The sequence below is a fragment of the Tachyglossus aculeatus genome, chromosome 5 (genome assembly GCF_015852505.1).
Source record: "Tachyglossus aculeatus isolate mTacAcu1 chromosome 5, mTacAcu1.pri, whole genome shotgun sequence".
Taxonomy (NCBI): domain Eukaryota; kingdom Metazoa; phylum Chordata; class Mammalia; order Monotremata; family Tachyglossidae; genus Tachyglossus; species Tachyglossus aculeatus.
In genome coordinates this window covers 54,413,506-54,419,637 of record NC_052070.1, presented here as the reverse complement: position 1 = coordinate 54,419,637, position 6,132 = coordinate 54,413,506, and positions in this window count along the sequence as shown.

Here is a 6,132-nt window from a genome sequence, read left to right as displayed (position 1 = left end):
GGGGAGGGAGAGAAGAGGTGAAGGTTGTGGGGGTGGGAAGAGGAGGGGGAGATAGGGAAGCCCCCCTGGGCCCCAGAAAGAGGGGTCAAGGGCTCAGGGCAGGGGTGGGGTACCCGATTCAAGCCCGGTTCTTCCATTTATAGAGCAGGACAGCCAGTCAATTAATCAGTGATATTTACTGAGCACTTTCTGTGTGCAGAACACTGTACTAAGCACTTGGGAAAGTACAACACAACAGAGTTGGTAGGCTGGTTGGTAGAGAGTTAGTAGACATGCTGAGAAGTGGCATGGCTCAGTGGAAGTCAGAGGTCATGGGTTCAAATCCCAGCTCCGTCAATTGTCAGCTGTGTGACTTTGGGCAAGTGACTTCACTTCTCTGTGCTTCAGTTACCTCATCTGTAAAATGGGGGTGAAGACTGTGAGCCCCGTGGGGGACAACCTGATCACCCTGTAACCTCCCCAGCGCTTAGAACAGTGTTTTGCACATAGTAAGCACTTAACAAATACCAAAATTATTATTATTAGAGGAAGTGGAAGGCAATCTGCTTCACGTCAAAACTCACCTGTCCTGGGCAGCAGCAGCATGACTGAGAGTTGAGGGTGGAGACCCAAGTCGACTGTGCGGAAGAAGGCAGTGGTCAACCTCTCCTGGAATTTTACCGAGAAAACTCTATGGATACACTCCCGGAATGATTGCAGATGGAGGTGGAGCGTTCTGGGAGAGATGCTTAGAACAGTGCCCAGCGCTTAGAACAGTGCTTTCCACATAGTAAGCACTTAATAAATGCCATCATTATTATTGAGTCACTATGGGTCGGAAACAACTAGACACATAAAACAAGACAAGAGACAGATGAGGAAATTGAGGCCCAAAGAAGTTAAATGACTTACCCAAGGCTACACAGCAGTCAAGTTGGCAGTGTGGAGGATTAGAACCCAGGTCCTAACTCCCAGTCCTGTACACTTTGTAGAAAGAAACATTGCTAGGATTGGTGGCCCCCTCTAGACTGCTCACTGTGGGCAGGGAATGTGTCTGCTTATTGTTGTACTGTACTCTCCCAAGCGCTTAGTACAGTGCTCTGCACACAGTAAGCACTCAATAAATACGATTGAACGAATAGTGGTCCCAAATAGACAGTGCTACCTGCCCACCCGTCAAGGACCACCAGGGTCTAAACCCACAAAAAATCCTAGATCTGCAGATAGCCTAGCAAAGGGCATCTCACCAGCCTCAATCAATCAGTGGTATTTATTCAGTGCTTACCATGTGCAGATGACTGTAGTAAGCACTTGGGAGAGTACAAGAGGTGGTAGAAACAATCCCTGCCCTCAGAGAGCATACAGTCCAGTAGTCAAGCCTAGCCATCCCCAAGTGTTGGCCCGGGAGCAAGAACTATCCACCTCCATCTTCTAGACTGTGAGCCCGTTGTTGGGTGGGGACCGTCTCTATATGTTGCCGATTTGTACTTCCCAAGCGCTTAGTACAGTGCTCTGCACACAGTAAGCGCTCAATAAATACGATTGAATGAATGAATCCACCCACTGGCCTCCCCTAATTACTACCCCATAGTAGTAGCAGTGGTACTTGAATCCCCACTTAGCACAGTGCACTGTAGTAAACACTTGGGAAGTTCAAATGGCTTAGTGACCTGGGTTCTAATCCCAGCTCCACTGCTTGTCTGCTGGGTGACCTTGGGTAAGTCACTTCACTTCTCTGTGCCTCAGTTACCTCATCTGTAAAATAGGGATTAAGACAGTGAGCCCCATGTTGGGCAGGGACTGTGTCCCTGATTAGTTTGCATCTATCCCGGCACTTACTATGTGTCAAGCAAATACCACCATTATTACTCAAAACCAAGAAGTGACACAAGTTCCCTGTTCACAAGTAGCTTCCATGCTTACCGGGGAAGCAGACACAAAAATATTGACAAATAGTCTGTTCGGGAGAAATAATGCAAAATTGAATAAACTGATCAATCTAGTTCTGAGGGTGGGGATAAGTGAGTTCAGTGCTAGACTGGCTGTTGGGTTTATTCTGGGTAGGGACCTGGGACTTAATTAGTGAAGGCTTGCTGGAGGAGATGGTTTTTTTGAAGGACTTTGAGAAAGCAGTGTGGTCTAGTGGAAAGAGCACGGGAGTGGGAATCAGGTGACCTGAGTTCTAGTCCTGGCTTGGCCTCGAGCTTGCTTTGTGACCTTGAACAATCAATCAATGGTATTTATTGAATGCTTCCTATGTGCAGAGCAATGCACTAAGCACTTGGGAGAGTATAATACAACAGAATCAGCGGACACTTTCCCTGCCCATAAAGAGCTTACAGTCTAGAGGATTAGGCAAGTCACATCCTCTCTTATGTCTCAGTTTCCTCATTTGAAATATGAGCATAAATGCCTGATTTTTCTTCCTCTTAGGCTGTGGGACAGAGACTGTGTCCAATCTATCTTTTATCTACCACAGCACTAGACGCAGTCCCCTCTAGACTGAAAGCTTCTTGTGGGCAGGGAACATGTCTTTCAACTCTGCTGTATTGCACTCTCCCAAGAGCTTAGTACAGTGTTCTGTACACAGTAAGCACTCAATAAATATCATTGATTGATTGACTGTTGTTGTTATTATTGTTACTATTAGCTTGCACTCGTGACTGAGTGGTTAAGGCGATGGACTAAAAATTCACTGGGGTTTCCCTGCATGGGTTCAAATCCTGCCGATTACGTGTCTCCTTCCCACTTGAATCTCTGCAATTACCTTCCTTGCGCAGACATGAGGGGAAAATAGTATGAGTAAAAATCGACAACGAATCCATTCTGTAAAAAATGTTTACAGTCAAATACTTCATTTCTCCATCTGGAACATGTCTCAGCAATCTGTGATCCCTCGTCTCATCTCTAGACTGTGAGCCCGTTGTTGGGTAGGGACTGTCTCTATATGTTGCCAACTTGTACTTCCCAAGCTCTTCGTACAGTGCTCTGCACACAGTAAGCACTCAAGAAATACGATTGAATGAATGAATTATTCTCCAGAGTGGTTTTGAAGGTCACAGACCTCAGCTCCTTCTCCCCCGACTGTCCTTCCTCTTTCAGTCCTTCCATCTCCCTGGCTCAGGCCGCCACAAGGCCCAGGCCCCAGGGGCTTGTGGCGTCCCCTGGCCCAGGCCGCCCTGACCTGGCTGGCTTTCTGTGTACAGTAACAAGATCCCGGGGCGTTCCCTGGTACCTCTGGCTGCTTGTGGTTCCCGCTCTTGAGATCCCCAGTTCCAGGCTGCAGGCCACTCCTCTGGCCCGTGTGGAGACGCACACGGGAGTCGGGGTCGATCGGGTTACTGCCCGGGGCCCTGCCCAGCCGGCCGACTGGTGGTACCAGGGACGGGCCTGAGCCTGGAGCCCTGCCTGGGTCCCGCTGCCAGGGGAATGTCGACCCCCTAGAACCCTTTTCTCCCAACCCAGTGATCCTTCCCCTCCCAAGCTGCCCCCGGCCACTGCCACCCGGCAGGCCAGAAGCCCGTGGGCATTTGCCAAAGAGACGAACAGGGAAGGAGAAGAGCAGTGAGGCCAAGGAGAAGCAGCATGGCCTAGTGGCTAGAGCTTGGGCCTGGGAATCGGAAGGACCTGGGTTCTAATTCAAGCTCTGCCAATCGCATGCTGCGCAACCTTGGCCAAGTCACTTAACTGTTTCCTCAACTACAAAATGGGGCTTAAAACGTGTTCTCCCTCCTACTCAGACTGTGAGCCCCACATGGGACAGGGGCTGTGTCTGACCTAAGTAACTTGCACCTAAACCAGTGATTAGAACAGTGTTTGATGCTCAGTAAGAGCTTAACAAATACCATAAAATAAACAAACGGAAGTCCTGCCCCAAGTGGGGTCAGCAGCAGGAGGGAATCAAGCTAGTAAGGGAACTTCTTGGCAGAGAGTTTGACCGGAGCTGGGGGGCACAGGGAGGGGTGAGCCATCTTCAGCTCGTAGTCTCTGCGCCCATTGGCCGGTTGGGGATGTGCCAGGACTCAGGGCCACCCTGAGGCCCTCTGAAGGTTCCCTTAACAGCAACTCTCCAAGGACTTTGTTTTTGAATTGGCATTGTTTCATCTTCCCTATTTTGTCTGGCCCCTCTCAGGATGGCACCTGGAGAGTTTCTGGTACTCTACCAGTCTTGACTATTCATTCATTAATTCATTCATTCATTCATTCATTCAGTCGTATTTATTGAGCGCTTAATGTATGCAAAGCAATGTACTAAGCGCTTGGGAAGTACAAGTCTGCAACATATAGAGACAGCCCCTATCCAACAACGCACTCACAGTCTACAAGGGGGAGACAGACACCAAAACAAAACATGCAGACGGGTGTGAAAATCAACAGAACAAATAGAGTTACAGCTCTATGCACATCATTCACAAAATAAATAGAATAGTAAATATGTACAAGTAAAATAAATAGAGTAATAAATCTGTACAGATATATACAAGTGCTGTGGGGAGAGGGGGAAGAGTCAAGCAGAGGCATGCTCATTCCATTCCTCACTTGGGCAGTGGCTAGTCAGTGGAAGGCAATCTGCTAAAAGTCAAAACTCACCTGTGCTGGGCAGCAGCAGCATGGGAGAGAGCCAAGGGCAGAGACTCAAGGTGACTGCATGGAAGGAGGCGATGGTAAACCACTTCCATATTTTTACCAAGAAAACTCCAGGGATATACTACTAGAACATTTGCAGTGGGGTGATGATGGGTCACCTGTCCGGAGGCAGAAGGCTGGACTAGATGACCTCTTGAGCGCCCTTCCATTCTAGGGTTCTAGGATGATTTTTCAGGCATGGGGCTGACTGGGCCACCTGTCTGGGCTCACTGAGGGTAGGCCAGCTTGGGGCAGCACTGGGGTGAGCTGATGGTCACTTGGGACCCTGTGTGTGTGAGAGGCTACTAGGTGGTTGGGGAGCCTGAGAGGGTGAGGAAATGGTGCTGGGAGCTGGGGAAGGGGGAGGTCTTGCAGGGAAGGGGAGGGGAAGAGGGTCCAGTCCGGGTAATGTGAGCAACCAGGCAGGAACAGTGACTCAGGGCCTCGCCACCATGACGGCGGGTCTGCATTTAGCCTCCCTGCTCCTGTTTCCCTGCTGGCATCCCTCCCCCCTCCCCTCCTCCCCACCTCCTGACCAACTCCTCTCCTCACCCTGGCCTGCTGCAGTTTCTCCCCTTACCCCTACTTTTCCCCAGCTCCTCCTCTCACTCCTGCTTTTCCCCAGCTCTTTCCATCCCCCTTGCCCATCTCCAGATCCTCCCTTACTCCTGCCTTTCCCCAGCTTCTCCCTTTTCCTCCCAGTGGCTACTTAGAGAAGCAGCATGGCTCAGTGGAAAGAGCCCGGGCTTTGGAGTCAGAGGTCATGGGCTCAAATCCCGGCTCCGCCAATTGTCAGCTGTGTGACTTTGGACAAGTCACTTAACTTCTCTGCATCTCAGTTCCCTCATCTGTGAAATGGGGACGAAGACTGTGAGCCCCACGTGGGACAACCTGATCACCTTGGATCCCCCCAGCACTTAGGACAGTGCTTTGCACATAGTAAGCACTTAACAAATACCATCATTATTATTATTATTACTTTGACTCAGGATCGGGCAGCCTTCTTGGCCGGAGCAAGGAATGGAGTTGGGGAGGAAAAGAGGGGGTCGGGGATTTGGAGGAACCCAGTGCCTGGAGTCCCAACTCCCTTCCTAACAGCCACCCAGTCCCCTACTCAGTTTTCAAAGATCAACCTCAGCAGCCCCATTTTAGCTTGCCTGCTCAGCGACTGCGACGAGCAGAGATGGATCCCTCCCCTACTCCTTTGCTCCCCTACTCCCTTGCTCCCCTGCTCCCTTGCTCCCCTGCTCCCTTGCTCCCCTTCTTCCCATCTCCCATCCTCCTCTCTTCTCCTCTCCCTTCTCCCATCTTCCTCTCCCCTGATGATGTTGCCCTCCCCCTCTCCCTACATTCCTACAGCAGGCAAGACCAGAGATCCTGGGCTGGGTGTTGACAGAGGGGTCTGGGGATTTGAGTGGGGTTCTGTGACATGTCCCCTGTCCAGCGCTTAGAACAGTGCTTTGCACATAGTAAGTGCTTAATAAGTGCCATCATTATTATCATTGTCAAGGACTGTCCTCTCTCAAG